At 43.3% G+C, this 19,726-nt stretch overlaps 1 protein-coding gene across 1 annotated transcript in view; it reads right to left on the bottom strand.

Annotated features, from left to right (window-relative positions):
- CACNA1D (calcium voltage-gated channel subunit alpha1 D) overlaps positions 1-19,726 on the bottom strand; it is a 5,051,180-nt gene that overhangs the window by 4,310,978 nt on the left and 720,476 nt on the right. The window lies entirely within an intron of this gene.

Genomic DNA, 19,726 nt, shown 5'->3' with positions numbered 1-19,726 from the left:
CAGCCCTATAACCCACAATACCATGCGCTAACTCCCCAGATCTCGTTTGGAAGCTAAGACATAGTATAAATATATTATTATAATCCTCATTTGCAAGTACGGACTCCCTGCTAGTAACACAAAAGATACGGGGAAACCGTAACATGTTGTATCTCAAGAAATGGAAGGAGTCAGAGACCTCAAGTCTGTCCAGGCTAGGGGGCAGGAGGGAGGGATGCAAGAAAGAAGGTGAGAAGAAGACAACTAACATGGAACGTTATGGTAAGAACATAACTTCTTAATGTTAAGTTGTCATTCTCGCCTTCATTCTTGCTGGATGGGACAGCGTCCCAAGCACCTTAGTCCTGGGTGGCTCAATGGAACAGACTCCTGAGTACAGTGGAACCAAAGTCAGCTCTATTTCTGGAGGCTATATCAAGTTTGTAATGGGCAATAAAGGTATGTTGGGAAGCCCATGTAGCTGCTGCACATATGGCATCTAATGGTAACCTTGCTTGAAAGGCCGTTGATGTTGATAGTGCCCTGGTTGAATGAACCTTAGGCCTAGACAGAAGTTGCCTGTGTCTCAACTCATAGACAAAGGTAATAATAGATGTCAACCATCTGGAGAGAGTAACCTTTGATACTGGAAGCCCTTTCTTTCCTGCAGCATAAGAGAGAAAGAGCTGGTCTGACTTTCTGAGTTGTTTTGTCCTGTCTAGATAATACCGTAGTTGGCGATGAACATCCAATGAATGTAATTTCTGTTCAGCCCTGTTGGAATAGTCTGGGAAGAAGACAGGCAAGTCAATGGAGTGGTTTAGATTTGCTTCAGAGGACACTTTCGGTAGGAAGGAAGGATTTGTTCTGAGAGTTACCCTGTCTTTGTGAAAGACCAAATAAGGGGGACGGACAGACAAGGCTTGAAGTTCCGATACCCTTCTGGCAGATGTTATGGCTACTAAAAACAGAGTTTTCCAAGAAAGAAGCTTGAGGGAGCAAGAGGCTGCAGGTTCAAAGGGAGGCAGAATCAATGAATTTAGAACCAAATTCAAATCCCATTGTGGGGGCGGATCCTTAATTGGAGGTCTAAGCAAAAAGATGCCCTTGAGAAAGGCTTTACAGAGTTTGTGGGACATACTATTTGCTTCTGAGAGCCCCACATGAAAATTAGCAATAGCCGCTAATTGTACACTGATAGTGGCTGAAAATTACCCTGAATGAAAGAGTTCCGCCAGAAAGTCTAGAACCTTATGAATGGGTGCATGGAAAGGATCTAAGGACCTAGCTTGTGCCCAGAGCGAAAAACGCTTCCATTTACTCGCATACGTCTTCCTAGTATTGGACTTATGGGAAGCCAGAATGATATCATGGACAGGAGGAAAAATAAGGGGAAGCCTGGCTATGGCTGGAAGTGGAGCAACCAAGCTGGGAGGTTGAGGGAATGAAGAGACTGATGCAGCTTGCCCGTGAAATGGGTCAACAGATCCGGAAGGGGTTCCAGATGCCAAGGCTGTTCCAGTAGGTAACTGTGCAGGAACGGAAACCATACTTGTCGAGGGCAAAACGGAGCAATGAGGATCATTTTGGATCTCAATGCGGTTGCTTTCTGAATTAATTGCGGGATCAATGGTAAGGGAGGAAAGGCATATAGAAGACCCCGGGGCCAATCGTGAACAAGAGCGTCTCTGGGGGCATGGCCTGGTAGAGGAAATGTAGAAAGATTTTACTCTTCTAACATATTCTGGAAGAATCACACCAAGTTCTTGTAAGCAAGTAAAACAGCTTTATTTTACATGCATGGAGACCTGCTACATGATAGTAGTATGCCAGCAGTCTGGCTACTTGTACTTTGAGTTCTCCTTATATAGACCCTCCTGCACGTACATACACGTAGCACAGAGGACTTTCATTAAAATTGATAGTTTGATTACTTGTTTTTACCAGCCAGTACCACAGTTATTCTTGCACCATTAACTTTCTTATCAGCAGTTTAAGATTAACTTCTGCATTCCTCAGTGATAAACACTTTCCAGAACATTTCAGTTTGCACGCAGTGAACATTTTTCTGCTTAACCCTTTAAATACAGAATACAAAATATGTTGACTTCAGTATTTTTCCACATTTCCCCCCTTACAACATTTTGTATACTGTTTATTTTACACAATCCCAGATACATTGTATACCTTCTCATAATCAGAGAAATATGCTTTTGGAGCATTGGCAGAGATAACCTTCGATATTATCATTTTGATACATGGTATGCAACAGCAGCCAAGCAGCAAAAATATGATTGCACCAACACATACAGCAATTAAAATGTTCATCAACACAGAACCCCAGTTTCCAAACAGATTTTGGAAAAAGTCAGTCAAGGGTTTGGACCAGGTTTAGTCAGTTCAGAAACTTGTTGAATTATTTCAAGATGGCTTGAATCGTTATCAGGAATGAACGAGCAGCACGTACCTCCTTTCGCTAGGGTGAAATCGAGCCATACGGTTCTGCAACACTACTGTTCTCATCGCCGTTAATCGTCACCAATTCTAGCTGAAAATGTCGCATTACTCAGAGTCTCTAACAGTTTTGACAGTTTTCTCAGTTCCCAGATGGATTTACTGTCCCATATGCTGGCAAAATACCAGCCCAAGCAATTACATCATCGCCTAGGTCCATATGTGAGAGTCCTTTGCTGCTGACGTGTGCCAAGTCATGGTGATAAATCCATGACGCATCAATGTTACCTACGGGATTAATAGGTTTATTAAGAGAACGTGCATTTCGTATTTTACCTTGAAGCAATGCATTTGTATGTCTGATAGCTGGTATCAGATATCCCAAAAAACAACTTCCTGACCAGCCATATGGTAACCATTTATATGCTTTCCTACCACAAATAAAATAACAATCATTTGTTTTGATGGTAATATTGGTTGCAAATTCATAACTCCCATTTGGCTTTAGCCCTTTAAATAACAGGCCATATACACACAGCATTTTTTCAACAAAACTAGTATCATTTACATTGATGTCTTTTTTTTATAGCTCCAAACTTGGTCTCACACTGCCCTTCTAGGGTACAATTATGAACTATTGTCAAATTACATTGGCTCAGCCCCACCTTAACTTTTCCAATCTTTTGAAAACACACTGTTCGTTTGCCCAGAAGAGGCAGCGCCACCTTGTCTCTCAGTGGTACTTCTGTGGTTTCAAACAACAAACTATTCCAAGTATCATTTGTTCCCAGAGGGGCTGTTCCTAACATTAAGCCACTATGTACAGTAGGTATTACAGTACATACCCAACAATTTGAGACATTCATTGAGGATGCATATGCATATTTAATCGCTTGATATGTATTAAAGTTTGGATGCCAGCTGGTGTGTTTGTCTTTTTGAATGGCTAGCAACATTAAAAAACAAAAATATTACAATCACAATAGTTATAAACAATAAAATATTGCAATAGAACCATTTTCTCTTATTCTCATTATTGTCCTTCATGGTTACTGCTGTCTGTTTGTTCCTCAGGGGAATTCAATTTTTTATCTAACTTAAAATGTTTTACAATGAGTTAGGTGGATCCATGAGGACCTTTCTTTAATCCGAACTGCCATTGGAATTGCGATGACTTCCGTGATTTTGTCGTCTCTTGAACCTGAAAAACAATCATTCATTAAACAGCTGTTAGTATTGGTCAGCATTTTCCTCATGCTATCTCCTAAAGAGTGTGAAAAAGTCGAGGTACTTGTTGTTTTGAGGAGTTGCAAAAAGATCGCAGCAAGGCTGGCCCCACTTCTGAAATATTCTGTCCGCTACCGCTTGATTTAGAGACCACTCGTGAAGCATGAGGATAGTTCTGCTCAATCTGTCCGCTATGACGTTGGAATTCCCGGGGATGTGCGTTGCTATCAGAAACCATTGAGAGGAAATCGCCCATTGCCAAAGTCTGAGTGCTTCTCGACATAGGGTGTAGGACTTTGTTCCACCCTGCTTGTTTATGTACCACACCACAGACATATTGTCCATTTGAATTGCTATAGTCCCTGTGGGAAGAGAGCTCTGAAGGGCTTGCAACGTTAAAAGCACTGCCCTCATCTCCAGGACATTTATGTGCAGGTGGCGTTCTAATTGTTGCCATGTGCCCTGGACCGTCCTGCCCTGATAGTGCTCCCCCCACCCGAACAGGGAGGCATCCGTTGTCACCGTGGCAACTCCACCAGGAGAGATGATTCTTGCATGATGGGGTTATCAAGATGTTGTGAGTCATTGGGAGCTGTTGAAAGGACCACTGAGAAAACAGCATCCACTGGAGGAGCCTCATGTGGAAGCGGGCTAATGGGAGTAGAAGAATCGCCGCCGCCATGAGGACTAACACTTTCAATACTAGCTTGACTTGAACTCTGTTGGACTGAAACAGGGACTGAACATTCCGCCTTATGTCTGTCACTCTCTGAGGTGGTAATGTTGCAGACATTTCTGTGGTGTTTAATACAGCGCCTATGTTTATACATTGACAAGGCGACAAGGAGGTTGCAAAATTTATAGAAATAACTAGATGGTTGCAAAGTTGAATAGTGTAATCCCTGGCCACTATAAGATGCTGCTTGGTGGTAGCGGAAATGAGCCAGTCGTCTAGATATGGAAACACCTGGAATTCTTTTTGTCACAGGTGAGCCATGACCACTGCCAAGCATTTGGTGAACACCCGGGGGGCTGTGGTGAGACCAAAGGGCAGGGTTCTGAATTGATAATGACTGGCTCCCAGCCGGAAGCGGAGAAACCTCCTGGAGCGCCTGTGTATCTTTATATGATAGTACGCGTCCTGGAGGTCTAACGAGCACATCCAGTTGTCTCTGCCCAAAAAGGGTAGAATGGACTGCAGTGTTACTATCCAAAATTTTGTCTTTTGAACAGAGTTGTTCAATCTGCTGAGGTCCAAAATGGGTCTCCAGTCTTTTTTGGTACTAAAAAGAATCTGGAGTAGATTCCGGATCCTAGCTGATCTGCTGGGACTGCCTGGATGACTCTTAATTGTAACAGCTTTTTTATTTCTAGCTGTGCCTGACCCTTTCTGGTAGGGGTCTTGGCGGTTGTACCGGAGGGGAAGTGAAGGGAATTTTGTAACTCTCGGATATGATCTTCTGTACCCATGTGTCTTGGGAGAGGGATTGCCAGGCTTCCAGGTACAGAGATAATCTTCCCCCGACTGCCTCCAAAGGCGGACAGTCGGGCAGCTTCTCAGGGATGCTGAAAGGGTTGGTCAGGGAAAGATTCCCTGGAACCCTGGTTCTGTGGACCCCCTCTGCCCCTGGGGCGGCGTCTGTTATTATTCCCCCCTCTGCCTCTGGGGGGAAATTCACCACGTGCGGCAGGCGCGACTCCTTGTGGTTTGCGGAACCACATCTTTCCACCCCTCTTGTCCCTTAGGATAAGGTCTAGAAGGTGTGGAAAAATGGACTCCCACGGCAGAGTCAGTCTTACCATCTTGCTCGCATCTGGTGAGGGTATTCTTCACCTGAGGTCCAAACAATTCTGAACCATCAAAGGAGGTGTTGGTGAAGGACGCCTTGAAGGGATCGGCAAAGTTACAAAGTCGCATCCAAGCGTGACGTCTCAACGCAACACCTGTGCCTGCGGCCCTACTCGCTCCATCGACTGCGTAGGAGATAAGCCGCATGGAGGAGTTAACAATGGAGTTCAGGGTGGCCAGCTGGGAGTCCATCTTGTCCTGATACCCCGCAGCAGAAGGATCCTGTACAGTTTCACCCAGTTCTTTGAGCAAGTCTCTCTGAAGGCGGGTGAAATGACAAATAGTTCAGCGATCGCATAGTAAAGGTCGCTGAAGCAAATGTCCGCTTGCCGTACCTGTCCATAGTCCTGGACTCTGTTAGGAGGATGAACAGGTACAGAAGGATCAGCCAATTCCTTCTTAGTAGCTGCTGCTACCACCATAGCATCAACTGAAACACCTTGGGTGAGAAAGGATTTGTCCTCTGGTGCAGAAATAAATTTAGAGGGTCTCCTAGGGGTAGGTTCCATTGAATCAGGAGCTGCCCACGCCTTTCTAGCCACTACCTCCATTAGTGGGTCGAAAGGGGGAGACACCCAGGAGGTGGAAGGGCGAGATCCAAAGGTGTCAAGGTAAACCGACGCGTCCTTGGAGGGCTTGAGAGTGGACCAATTTCCCCTCTGTTTTAGGATCTCTAGGATGTCTGAAAAAGAGACATCCTCAGAGGGGGATCTCGGGGAACCCTCCGACTCATCCAAGTCGGTGTCCGATGTGACAGACTCGGGGGAGTCTATGTGCTTCCTCTTGCACTTTCTTTTCCTAGGGGGTTCCCCTGAGGCTTCAGGGGAGGCCTCGGAAGAGGAGGAGACACCCAAAGTGGGTACCCTACGCTTTGGATCTCTGCTGTCAGAAGCAGGAGGATGGCCAGAGACCGTAACAGGCACTGTAGAGGGAGGAGCTGCAGAACTTAACCTTGGAGTGGACACTGGGTCCAGCACGCTCCTCATCACCTCGAAGGCTCCCCTATCAGGTACCAAGGGTAGTCCCGGCTCCGAAGAGACCCGAACCACTCCCGGCACCGACAGAGAAGGCTCCGAGAATGATGTCGGGGCCGAACTAACCAGAGCCGAAGCTCCGAGAGAGAGAGCAGGGTCGGACAAGGGTCCAATGCCACTCGCCCCCTTGGAGCCGACAGTGGAGTCCCGGCGCCCGGACCTCTCCACGGACGGAACCAATGAAGAGGTCGGAGCCAACGACACCGGAGCCGAAGGTGGAAGTATCGGTTCCGACATTGGCAAGGTTACGGTTCCGACAAACTCCAGCTCCGAACTCGAGAGGTGAATCGGAGGAGGAATCGATAGCGGTACCGAAGGAGCCACAGTCTGGTGAGACGGGCTTTGGAGCATTTGGGCTAGTGCCTGAGATTTTATGAGCCTACTGACCACCCTCTCAATGTTGTGGTCGGAAGGCCTGGATGACCTAGATGAGTGAGTCCTATTACTCCGCTCCGATAGGAGAGGTGATCTCGGAGCCAATCGGATGGATTCTAGTGAGGGGGATCTAGAGCGCTTGCGCGCTGGGGTCAGCTCTGATGCAGGTTTCGGAGCGGATACCACTTTGCCCGCCTCGGATCCGATTGGAACCGATGTCGGAGCTATCTCAATAACGCCAGCCCTCGACTCAGAAGCTGGAGCCAAGGGTTTGGCGGTTTTTGAAGACTTCCCCGAGCCAGACTTGGACGGGGAGTCATCAGGCTTTAATAAGCCCCTTAAGATGAGCTTATTACGACGTTCCTGCAAGACTCTTGAGCTAAACCCGTAACAGACGGAACAAGAGTCCTGCAGGTGTAAAGGCCCTAAGCAGTAGACACAAGAAGTGTGACTGTCTGTCAGAGACATTTTCTGACAGCACGAGTCACACTTCTTGAATCCCGAGACCTTAGCGTCTTTGGACATAGTCCTAACAACAACAAACACAGTAATCACAGTCAGTCCACACACACACTCAACTTAAACTAGAAAAAAATTAAGGGAACTGACTAAAAACCCACACACAGACACTGTAAGGGGTGGGGAAAACTAAGGTAAAGCCCGTAGGCCCAAAGATAAAAATTAACTAAAGAAGGGAAGAAGGGCTACAAAAGGGCTGTAAAGAATAAAACAATCGATAGGGACCTAACAAAGGGTATCTATCTGGAAAACTACCTGAAAATTAGTTCTATAGAAAAAAATTCTCTTTACTGACCTGAGCCGGTAAAAAAAGGCAACCTCGCAGCGAAGCGGCAAACGAGATCTGGGGAGTTAATGCATGGTATTGTGGGTTATAGGGCTGCCTTGAGCCGGTAAAAATAGCTCTCGAGCTATAGTATAGGCCGAGTCGGAGCCGAGGATCGGCTCCAAACCCATCCAGCAAGAATGAAGGCGAGAATGACAACTTAACATTGCCCAATTTCGTATGTACCTCTCCAAACACCTGCACTAACTGGAAAGGCCACAGATATACCTCACAAAGAGAATCCATGGCTTCCAACACCTGTCCTATGCAGACAGGCTGAAATCACTATCACTCTACTCGGTATCATACAGATTGCTCAGAGGTGAGGCAATATCGGACCCTGCCCTACTAGAGATGCTCCATATCCGTAAGTCTAAATCCTAACACATTACCCGCTTGATAGGCCTAAATCTAATATGCGACATTAACAAAACCTGTTGGAGAGACAGGTTTGTCTCCCACAGGCTGCCATGTCTCTGGAAGAGACTTCCCATACATGTCAAACAGAGTACCTTGCTGACCCTCTTCAAACGCAACCCTGATAAGTGGGTGGGAACCCACCAATTTGTCCCAGAAGTTCTACCTTTGTCCCTCATTGACAGGGGTGACAGGTGCTCACTGAGATTTCTTTTTTGAGGATACTCTCTTGGCTAGGCTTGAAAGGGCCCTAGGGCCATTAGCCTAGTAACCTCCTATGATCCTTTGAGTCTCACAAGGGATAATTGGTTAGGCTTACAATGGCTCGCAGGGGCAGTTAGCCTAGTACTTAACCTATGAACCTATGAACCTAAGAAAAATGCAGCCAGTGTCCACTGAGACTCCTCCATTTTGGAAAACCAAAACAAGAGCATGAGGGCCTATAACTCTAAAGTTCTCTAGATAAGACGGATGTAACTGTACTGAAAAACAGCTTTCCAAGATGGATATTTTAAGTCTGTAAGCTCACAGGGAGGTAAAGTCATTTTTCCAACATAAAATTTAAATTCCATGTGAGAAATGGGTCTTTCTGGATGCTTTACATGTTAAGTTCCTTTAAGAAAGCTTTTTACAGCTGAATATGCTGAAACCTACATAAAATCCATAAACAGAAACTGAATACATATGAACCTTTATGAACACCAAAATGCAGTAAAATAAATATAAATAATATCTATACAACAAAATAATGCAAGGGATACAGACCATGTGACAGTCAATAAGCAAATCTCTTCCACTTTTTATGTAAGATTTTCTTGCAGTAGGCCCGTTCACCAACTTAAATCTTATTACACCTTAGAGGATCATGAGTTGTTACTGTCGGATTCATTTCTCATGTCTGGAGTTAAATTTACTTTGCTCTGACAAGTAATTACTGACCCAGAAAAAAGTGAGTAAAAGCATAAAGAGTCTATTTGAAAGAAAAAGCATTTATGTTCTACACTGTACTGTGGAGAATGACAGAACAGAAAGTTTTGACTTCACTATTGTAATGTGTAGTGAACAGGTATACCTCCACAAGGCTCCAGTTTTGAAGAATCTCTTGAAAGATGCATGGAGGGATCCAGCTTCCACTCATCAGTCAGTGTTATCCTGCCAACCGGTTCTGTAAATCCAGAATACAGACTGCTGACAGTTGTAAGCTTAACTATAGAGGTGCCACCAAGGGTTTGCCTGTTTCCTTGCACACCTCAAAAGACATTATTCCTCCTTGTTTATAGATACATCACATCAACTGTAGAAAGTACAGTTTTGTAAGCAGACTTACTCTAACAATGAATGATCACTACTGCAATAGCCTTAACCATATGGGTTATATCCTGCTAAGGATGGAACAGCTGGCCATCTTTCAAAGCTTATGGGCGCTTTTCAAGTGCTCAAATAATTAGCTGAAGCTAAGCTGACTGAAAAGAGTACCAAGCCCTTCACAGCTTCCATGCCAACAGAGAGAAGGAGGCTAAAGCCTTGCAAAGTAAAAATGCTAACAAAAATTAAAAAATATGTACTATACATACATATATATTTACATACACACAAAAGACATAGATTCTCACCATGACAACAAAACCACACAATAATATGGGGGATGGAGGAAGGAAGCAGTTACTGCAGCAATGATAATATGAATATCTACTGTTATGGTAAATTTACTTACATATCTGTACTGTTGCTGCCTTAGTTATATCAATAGATTATCATTGCTTAGACTGACTGGAACAGGAAGGATGAGGGTCTAGCAGCCCCTGAAGAATGGTCGTAAACATGGAAAAGGAATCTAGTATATAGTGCTTTGTAAAGGTATGCACAGAAGACCAAGTTACTGTTTCTAGAATACTTGCAGAATCCAACGCTTTCCAAAAAGCCACAAATGAAGACGATGATTTGGTAGAATGAGCCTTGACCCTGCCTACGATTGCATTGTTTGGATGATATAACAAACAGCAACATCATGAGACAGCCACCTGGAAATAGTTTGCTATGACACAGGCTTTGTTTCTTATTTTCAAAAGAAGAAAACATGTTGTAAAGGGAAAACAGAAAAATTACAATAATACATATAGATTTTTATATTCTGTAATTATGATTTTTTAGAGACACAACTACAGTTTGAGATGAAATGCTACTTTCTTTCCTTCTTGCTGAAACAGACAGCAGTACTTTTACTTGTTTAAAATATAGCCAGTGTAACTCTCCTTTTATGTTCAGGTTCAGTTCCAAAGGTGGTTTACTAAATCACACAAAGGAAGTAAAGCTGCCTTGGCCAACAAGATAACACACAGACATCCTGGAGAACAACATTAAGAAGTCAAAAGGGCTTATACCATAACTTATCCCAATTAAGTTTGCTTAAGTGCAAAGTTCATCAAGTATGGATGGAAAAGGCAAACAGTGTTTAGGATGTGACCAGATGCAGCTTCTATATTTAACAACAGAACATATGATATGCTCACATACACATACATTTCATGTGAATGAGCTGTAAAGTTCTGATTTGTTGAAACAGTATCATGCCATGTATGTCACATACCATACCTAACATGTCTTAAGGTATAAAAAGGGTTCTTTGCCATCATGTTAGAAAAAGTACAGTTGTGTACACCTACCATAAATGTAGATGTTCGAGTTTCTTCACTGTTGCAGTCATGACTGTAGGGTTCTCCCCTGCCGGCAGGCAGCCCCCGGTCGGCCAGAATCCCAAAGTCTGGGTCCGGTGTCGGCTGTTCAACCTTGCTCCCTGACGTTAGAGCGCCAGGAGTACAAAGCTGACAGCCGACGCCATTATCTCCAGTTTTTCTTGCCCCAGATGTCAGGAGTCCCAAAATGGAAAAGGTCCCATATCCTTTGCAAATACACCTCAGAAGAATGGTGAAAAAAGGAACCACACAAAAGTAAAAACAAGAGGGGATAGGAGGGAGGGAAACCCAGACTGCAACAGTGAAGACACTCGAACATCTACATTTATGGTAGGTGTACACAACTGTACTATGTTCATCGTGTTTCACTGTTGCAGTCATGACTGTAGGGTAGAATCCCAAAGCTGAAAGAAAGGGAGGTGGTCATAAAGAAGAAGGGGCGGCTAAAAGGCCCTGCAAGACTGCAGAGGCAAAGCCTGCCCTAGACTTAGAGTAGAGAGGTAGATTGTAGTGCTTAGAAAAGTATGCACTGAACTCCAAGTTGCAGCCTCCAAAATGTCCTTGGTAGGAACTCCCTGACAAAAGGCGCAGAAGTGGCAGCAGCTCTGGTGGAATGAGTCCGTATACTCCCTGGGATTTGCTTTCCATGGTGAGAATAACAAAATCTGATTCCATGAGCAATCCATTTAGAAATGGTCTGTTTTGAAATGGCTTTACCTTGGGAACTGGAAGCATAAGAAACAAACAATTGCTCTGATTTCCTGATGTCCTTGGTTCTGTCCAGGTAAAAACGTAGTTGTCTATGTACATCCAAGGAATGTAAGATCCTTTCCCCTTTATTTTGAGGAGTGGGGAAAAAGGTAGGCAAGTGGATAGTCTGATTTAAAGCCACTTTGGAAAACCACCTTAGGCATGAAGGTAGGATTAGTCCTCAAAGACACTCTGTCTTGATGAAAAATAATATAAGGCTCCACGGCCATAAGAGCTTGTAACTCTGAAACTCTCCTGGCAGAGGTTAAGGCTAACAGAATAGCTGTCTTCCAAGATAAAAACTTGATGTCAGAAGAGGCGGCAGGCTCAAAAGGAGGCAAGGTCAGTTTTTCCAAAACATAGTTGAGATCCCAAGCAGGAATGGGAGGAGATCTAGGAGGTCTTAAGTTCTTAGCTCCCCTGAGAAACTGTCTCATGAGCTGGTGGGAAAAGATTGGAGGGTCTCTGTATTATAATGAGCAGAAATAGCAGAGGCATGAATCTTAATGGAAGAGAAAGAGAGGCCCTTATGTAAGAGATCTGTCAAGTAAAGTAAAATTAAAGGAATGTTCGGAAGAAGAGGATCAGAATCCTGAGCCTGCATCCAGGAACAAAATCTTTTCCATTTTCCTGCATAAGATTTTCTAGTACTAGGACGTCTGGCTTCCAAAATGACATCCATAACCTGCTTGAGTAGGAAAGAAGAAATCAAAGGCCCTGGATTAACCAGGCCACCAGGCTGAGAGTTCTGACATGAGAGTGTAGAACCTGACCCTGATGATGGGACAGAAGGTTCGGAGACTGAGGTAAAACCCAAGGGGGGTCCAGACATAGGTTTTTTTAGAGTTGGGTACCAAAACTGTCGAGGCCAATTTGGGGCCAGCAAGATTATCATCTTGGGCTTGTCCTGTTTTATCTTTAATAATACCCGTGGAAGAAGAGGAAGAGGCGGAAAGGCATATCCCGAAAGGTTCCTCCAAATGAATGATAGGGCATCCACTTTCCAAGCTTCTTTGTGGAAAGTCCTGGTGCAAAATTTGTATAGTTGATGATTGAGGTGGGATGCAAAGAGGTCTATGTGAGGACATCCCCAGACTGCTGTTACCATCCTGAATATTTTGGTGTCCAGCATCCATTCATGTGGATCCGAAAGGTTTCTGCTCAGGCTGTCTGCCAGGAAGTTTAGCTTCCCTGGTAGAAATTGAGCTTGAAGGTCCAGATTGCAAGCTAGAGCTGTGTTCCATAGATCCATGGCTAGTCTGTAAAGGGGGTAGGAATGAGATCCCCCTTGCCTGTTTATGTACCACATAACTGTGGTGTTGTCCGTCCGTATTAGTAGTTGTCCTGGATGTAAAAGATTCCTGAAGGCCAGTAGAGCTTCCTGGACGGCTAACATTTCCTTTAAATTGATATGCAGGTGCTTCTGATCCTTTGTCCAAAGGCCCTGCAGACAGCTGCCCTGCAAAATGGGCTCCCTAAGCATAATCCGAGGCGTCCGTGGTTAGAATCTGAGTGGCAGGAGGCAGACAGAAGGGTTTCCCTTTGTTTAGAGTACATGCCCTGGACCACCAAAGAAATTCCTTTTGAAGGCAAGGAAGGACGGAGATCAGTATGTCTAAACTGTGGCAATGCTGAGACCATACACTTTTTAGGTACCACTGTATTTTCCTCATGTGTAGTCCTGCATATGGTACGAGAAGGATGCAGGAGGCCATGTAACCTAGAGCCTGCAGGAATCTCCTTGCAGATAGCTGAGTTAAAGTTGCCAAGGTTTTGAAAGTTGAAGCCAGCAGTAAATGTTTTTCGGATGTTAGAAATGCCATCTGGGTTGTGGTGTTTAAAAGAGCACCCAGAAAAGTTATCTGTTGTGAGGGTGTCAAATTTGACTTTTTTATGTTTACAGAGAAACCCAGGAACTTGGAGGTTCTGAACAAATTCTAGATGCTGGAGTAAGACATCCTTGCTGTATGCCTGAATTAGACAATCGTCCAGATAAGGGTAAATTTGAATTCCCTTGAGTCTGCAGTAAGCTACTACTGGAGCCAGGCATTTGGTGAAGACCCTGGGCGCAGTAGACAAACCAAAGGGCAGTGCAGAGAATTGAAAGTGCCTCGCTCCGGCCTTGAATCGGAGGTATTTTCTGCGTTCCTGCCTGATGGGAATGTGTAAATATGCCTCCTTTAAATCCAAAGTTACCATCCAATCATCTTTGGACAGCATTGGAAGTAGCTGCTGGAGAGTAAGCATCTTGAATTTTGGAATTTCTAGAAAGGTGTTCAAGACTGACAGATCCAGAATGGATCTCCATGAGTTTTGCTTCCTGGGGACTAGAAAGAGCCTTGAGTAAAAACCTTGTCCCATCTCTGAAAGTGGAACCAGTTCTATGGCTTTCATAGCCAAAAGAGCTTCCACCTGGTTTAAGGCCTCTGTCCATTGATGTTTTGGAAGGTCTGGCCATCCGCTTGGCCTTGGCAGGGTATGAAAATGGAATTTGTAACTTCTTAGAACCACATCCAGAACCCACTTGTCTTGGGTTATATGAGTCCAATTTTGATAAAAAAGAGAGAGTTTTCCTCCGAGAGGGGCTTCCAGGCAAGAAGTTCCTGCAGCCCAACAGAGGAGTCATTGAGTTTGTTTCCTATGAGTTTGTGACCTGTCCTCTCCTCCCCTAGGGGTGGAAGCAGTCCACTGTCTTGGTCTATAAGAACCTTGTGTTTGAGGCCTTCCACTGGAGCATCTATATCTACCTCTCTGAGGCCTGTCTGAAGTGGGAAAAGACCAATTTTTAGAAGGCCAATTTCTGCTAAATCTTGGTGGCTGTACTTGTAAGAAATCTTTAACTGTTTGCATGGATTTCGCCTTATCCTCCATCTTTTTAATCACTTCTTCAGCTTTTGATCCAAACAAAACATTATGCTGAACAGAAGCATCCAATAATTTAGCTTTCACTTGTTCTGGCAAATTTTGTTCCTTTAGCCATGCTTGCCTTCTAATGACTGTGCCGGAGGCAGCAGCCCTACAAGAAGCCTCCAAGGCATCAAATCCACAGTGTAAACCATGCTTTCCAACTTGCTCAGTGGCATGCAATAAGTCATGTAATTCCTTATCATCTGCACAGGCAGAAATGGAAGTAAGCTTTTGTTTTAAAACAGACAAGAGAAATTGTTGGTATTTCAGCATATGAAACTGACAGTTTAAGGCCCTGATGGACAAAGTAGCAGAAGTGTACACTTTTTTGCCCCATCTTTCTAAAGATCTAGAGTCCTTTTCAGTGGGAATGGGATTTTTGGCAGAAGCGGCCTTAACTCCCTTGGGGCCCTGAGAAATGGTTTCAGGGTCAGCAGAAGGGTTCTTGTATAAAAACTGGTGGGAATCAGGAACCCTGTAATATCTATCCAGCTTGACAGGAGCAGGAGGAAAAGAATCAGGGGTTAAATTAGCCTCCAAAAAAGCATCATCCACAATATCCAAAACAGGAGGAATAGCCAGGGGTCTATGTTGGGGGAGAAGAAGAAAATCCCTTAGTCTTTTCTTAGATTCTGAATACTCCTGTCCTTCCCAGTGGAAATGTTCCCTCATTTCATGCAGTCTCCCCAAAAGAGAAATCCTCCGGGGGAGAAGCTGAGGGAATAGATTCCTCAGCATCAGAATCCTCATAAGGATGGAAAGAATATTCCTGGTCAGAAGAGGAAACTGAAAAAACAGAAGCCTGATCAGAGGAATCATAATAAACATCTTGTCTTGGCCTTTTATCTGGAGGGGGATGTGAACCCCTAATCATAGTAAGTAAATCCTCCGCCATCTTGAGTAACTGTTTCTGTGACTTGGGAGCCGGTTCAGAAGAAGCTTGTGTTGCAGTCTTTGATTTAGAAGGAGTCTTTGCCTTTGTCTCTGGCTTTGCCTTTATTATAAGCTGAGTAGGCCTGAAAACCCCTTCGGAAGCCAGTACCTGCACAGCGGCTCCGGACCCATCCGAAGGAGCATTGTCCGAAGGTCCTACAATAGAGATATTTAAAGGCCTTGCTGGCTCCTCATGAGAGTCCGTTTCGGCCATCGGTTCTGAAATGGCCGACGACAGGGGCTGCAAAAGCACCTCACTGACTATGGCCGAACCTGAAGCTGGCTCCGCTTGTGCGCTATCATCAGATTTGGACCTCGGAGGCCTGTCTTTATCCTTGCGACGTTTGTGAACTCCGGTAGCCGGAACTGTATCCGACGACATTTTGTAGTTAAAGCGCCTACCGAAGTAATGAAAAGCAAAATCGTACCTTCGTTTAATTGTACGTTGATTGAATCTAGCACAAAACTGACAACTAGTTATGTCGTGGTCAGGGCCTAAGCAAGGAATACAGTAAGAATGAAAATCCTTATGAGGTATTTGCTTCCCACATGAACTGCAATTATTAACTTTTTCTGACATCGGACTGGAGCAAGAAAAAAGTTTCCCCAACGGGGTACTTAGCTTTGAGTGGAGACGAAAGTCTTTGGACTGAAGTTTATCAGAAAAAATAGTCAGGAGTCAGCCGACCGGCACTTGAGAACTGCTATCACCGCACGGCAAGAAAGACTGGAGAAAATGCCGTCGGCTGTCAGCTTTGTACTCCTGGTGCTCTGACGTCAGGGAGCATGGTTGAACAGCCAACACCGGACCCAGACTTTGGGATTCTGGCCGACCGAGGACTGCCTGCCGGCAGGGGAGAACCCTACAGTCATGACTGCAACAGTGAAACACAATGAACATCTCTATGTTCTTATGGAACAGGTTTTAAAAAATATTTTTATATGTACGTTTTATATATTTTTTATGTATTTGTTATGTTCTCTATATGTGTTTCTATGTGTTTTTATGGAGAATTCTCTATACCTTTAAATCTTAAATAATTGATCATGTGACTGATTAAATGGTATAAGAATGGTGTTCTAGTTCAATATGGTATACACCTGAAAAAGCATCCTGTGAAAGCGCTTGTGTTTGCTGTTATTAAATCTTTTCGAGAACCTGGAGCCCTGCCTTTGCTTGTTTTTTGCCTTTGGATTGTTTATTAGTTGGTGCAGAGGTACCTGGATATCGTTGGGATATTTTTTCTTGTGTACATTTATTTATTTACATTTGTTAACTGGGAAATTCCAACTGGACACAAGTCCTTTTTCAGCGGAGGCTATATCTTGCTTGTGATCGACTATGATGCTATACTTTTGTTTATTTGAATTACTCATTGTTATGAAACAATGTATTAGAATGTGATATATACATTTCAGCTGGCTCTTTGCAGCTGCATGTGGCCACCTAAGTCATGATTAAAAAGGGTCTAGGGACCAACCAACTAATAAAGTAAAGTAAATGCATTAATAAATACATACATCCATACAAATGTTTCAAGCATGGGCATTAATGCCCTGCTAGCTTGCCAATATACCAAAACACTTGTTCCCATAATAAATGTCCAGGCTGTTCTTAGAAATATCTAAACTAGTACTTGCTTTAATGTAATTTGGTAGTCTGTTCCAAGCATCAGCTACTCTGTCAGAGAACCAATTAGTACATTTATCATTCATACAGAATCTTCTACATAGGTTATCTGATGATTTTCTTGTACTTTTTAATAACCCCAAACATTCCCAGAGTTAGTTGTCCCTAAATGCCCTATATACCTGAATAAGATCCCCTCTTAAATATCTGTAAGAGACACTATACATGTTCAGATATTTTAGTCTTTTATAATAACTTAGATTTCACATCCATGGATGCCTTTGGAATATTTCCGCTGTACTCTTTCCAGTTTATTCATGCTTGTTTTCCTACAGGGTTTCCATATTGTTATTCCATACTCAAGTTTGGGTCTAATGTAACTAACAAACAATGACTTCACTATGTTTGATTTCCTACACTTTATAAATCTTTTTATACAACCTATAGTTCTATAACTATCATTAGTCAACTGGTCGATATGATTAGAAAAACTCATAGCTGAATCTACCCATATACCCAGGTCCTTAAATGAGTCTACAGTTTCAATCACTGTGTGCTGTATTAAATATTCACCTTTCAGTTTATGTCTCCCAAATCTCATATGCTTAGTTTTTGATGTATTTATCAACATATTATTCTCCTGTGCCCAAATGGTCAATTTAGTCAAATTATTTTGTAGACATGCCTTATCTGTAACACTTGTAATCAGTTTACCCAATTTCATGTCATCAGCATATAGACTGTAGAACACCTCAGATGAAAAAGTAAGGTCTGAAAGATACAATCCAAACAAGTAAGTGCCTAGGACAGAGCCTTGTGGGACACCTAGACTGTAACCAAGGATTTCACCTGTCCAGTTGGTGTGTGACACTTGCCATGTCCTATTTGTAAGCCATGTAGCTATCCATCTTATCAACTGTACATCAATACCTAGTTGTACATTTATTGATCAGTGTTTTGTGTATGACCCTGTCAATTGCTGAAGTTAAATCTATATAAATCACATCACAGCACAAATTTTCATTCATAGCTGTTATTATATTGTTATGGAACATCAAGTTACAGGTGATAATAGATCTATTTTCAACATATGCATGCTGATAAGTCCCAAATATCCAGTTCTGAAAATAACTTAACCAGGATTACCTTCTCCATTATTTTTCCACAACACGAAAGTAGACTTACGGGTCTATATGATTCTGGGTTTATCCTAGTCCCCTTTCCCTTAAAGACAGGTTTAATAAGTGCATGTCTCCAATCTTGAGGAATCTCCCCATATTTATCTGACCTAGTGAATAACAGATATAATGGTAGTGTAAGTTCTTGCTGAAGTTTTCTCAGGTCATTGTTACTTATTCTGTCTCCTCCCTGCGCTTAGTTTGGATCCAGTTTGCACAGTTCTTTATCAATATAATCTAATTTGATTCCAGTATCTGCGGTAGCGTTGTCGCCTCACAGCAAGACATTGTCCCATTCGATTCTCAGCTAGAGCGTCTTCTGTGTGGAGACATGTGTGAATGGGAATACCTTCGATGAAGGTTGTGCGTCAGGGCTGGCAAACTCGGCACGTAAAAAATCTACTGCCAATCATTAGCGGACCGGAGTTCCGCTGTGGCGACCCCTAACTGGAAAAAGCCGAAAGACACAAACAAATCTGAGGTTACCTGGATGTCACTAGGACAACTTACCACCCCTTTTGAGGAGCCAAACTGTTTTGCATAAGATTTTGTAAATATATCTATAAATCTGTTGTGTCTGAGAATAAATTGTAGAATCTGCACACAGTTTATCAATTTGTGTATCTTTACTCCTTCCACATCTTATGTATCTATAAAAAGGTTTCCTATTATGCAATATCTTTGGGCGGCCGCGGTGGTGCAGCAGTTAGCATTGCCGCCTCACAGCAAGAGGTTCTCCGTCTCGATTCTTGGCTGGGGTGCCTTCTGTGTGGAGTCTGCATGTCCTTCCTGTGGTCACGTGGGTTTTCTCCGGGTGCTCCGGTTTCCTTCCACATCCCAAAGACATGCAATAGGTGGATTGGACACTCTAAATTGTCCCTAGCGCCGGGCTGGCAACTCGACACTGTAAAACTCCACTGCCAATCATGAGCGGAGAGATGATCTGCTGTGGCGACCCCTAACCGGGAAAAGCTGAAAGAAGAAGAAGATTATGCAATATCTTTATATAAATTTTCTTGATCTTGTCTAACATTGTGCTTAATCTGTTTGTCCAACTTATTTATTTCAGTTTTCAAAGTTGTAGTTCGACCTCTCTACCATTTCTTATATTTTTGGTCTCTCACCTTAATCAGGTATCTTGTTCTTATGGAAACATACCCCCCTGATGTTGCGTGCCTCGATCCTGATGTTAAACATTTTTTTGACTTTTTGCACTCAAAACTTTCCACATTCCATCTGCAGTTTTTCCACTGAACACCTCACTCCACTTAGTTTTATATATTAACTGTTTTGCTTCCCTATAATCTGTAATTCACCTTCTGTACATTGGCTTAGATTTCTATTTGGCAGAATTATCTAGCAAACAATTAACCTTAATAACCCCATGATCACTGCACATCAATGGTGGTAAAACCTGACTTCAAGTTACAGTAATTTCTTTGGGAACACAAACAAT

The sequence above is a fragment of the Protopterus annectens genome, chromosome 7.part0, assembly GCF_019279795.1.
Source record: "Protopterus annectens isolate FY-2018-M chromosome 7.part0, PAN1.0, whole genome shotgun sequence".
Lineage (NCBI taxonomy): Eukaryota > Metazoa > Chordata > Ceratodontiformes > Protopteridae > Protopterus > Protopterus annectens.
The sequence above is the reverse complement of the archived record's forward strand: the minus strand, read 5'-3'. Positions and strand labels throughout refer to the sequence as shown.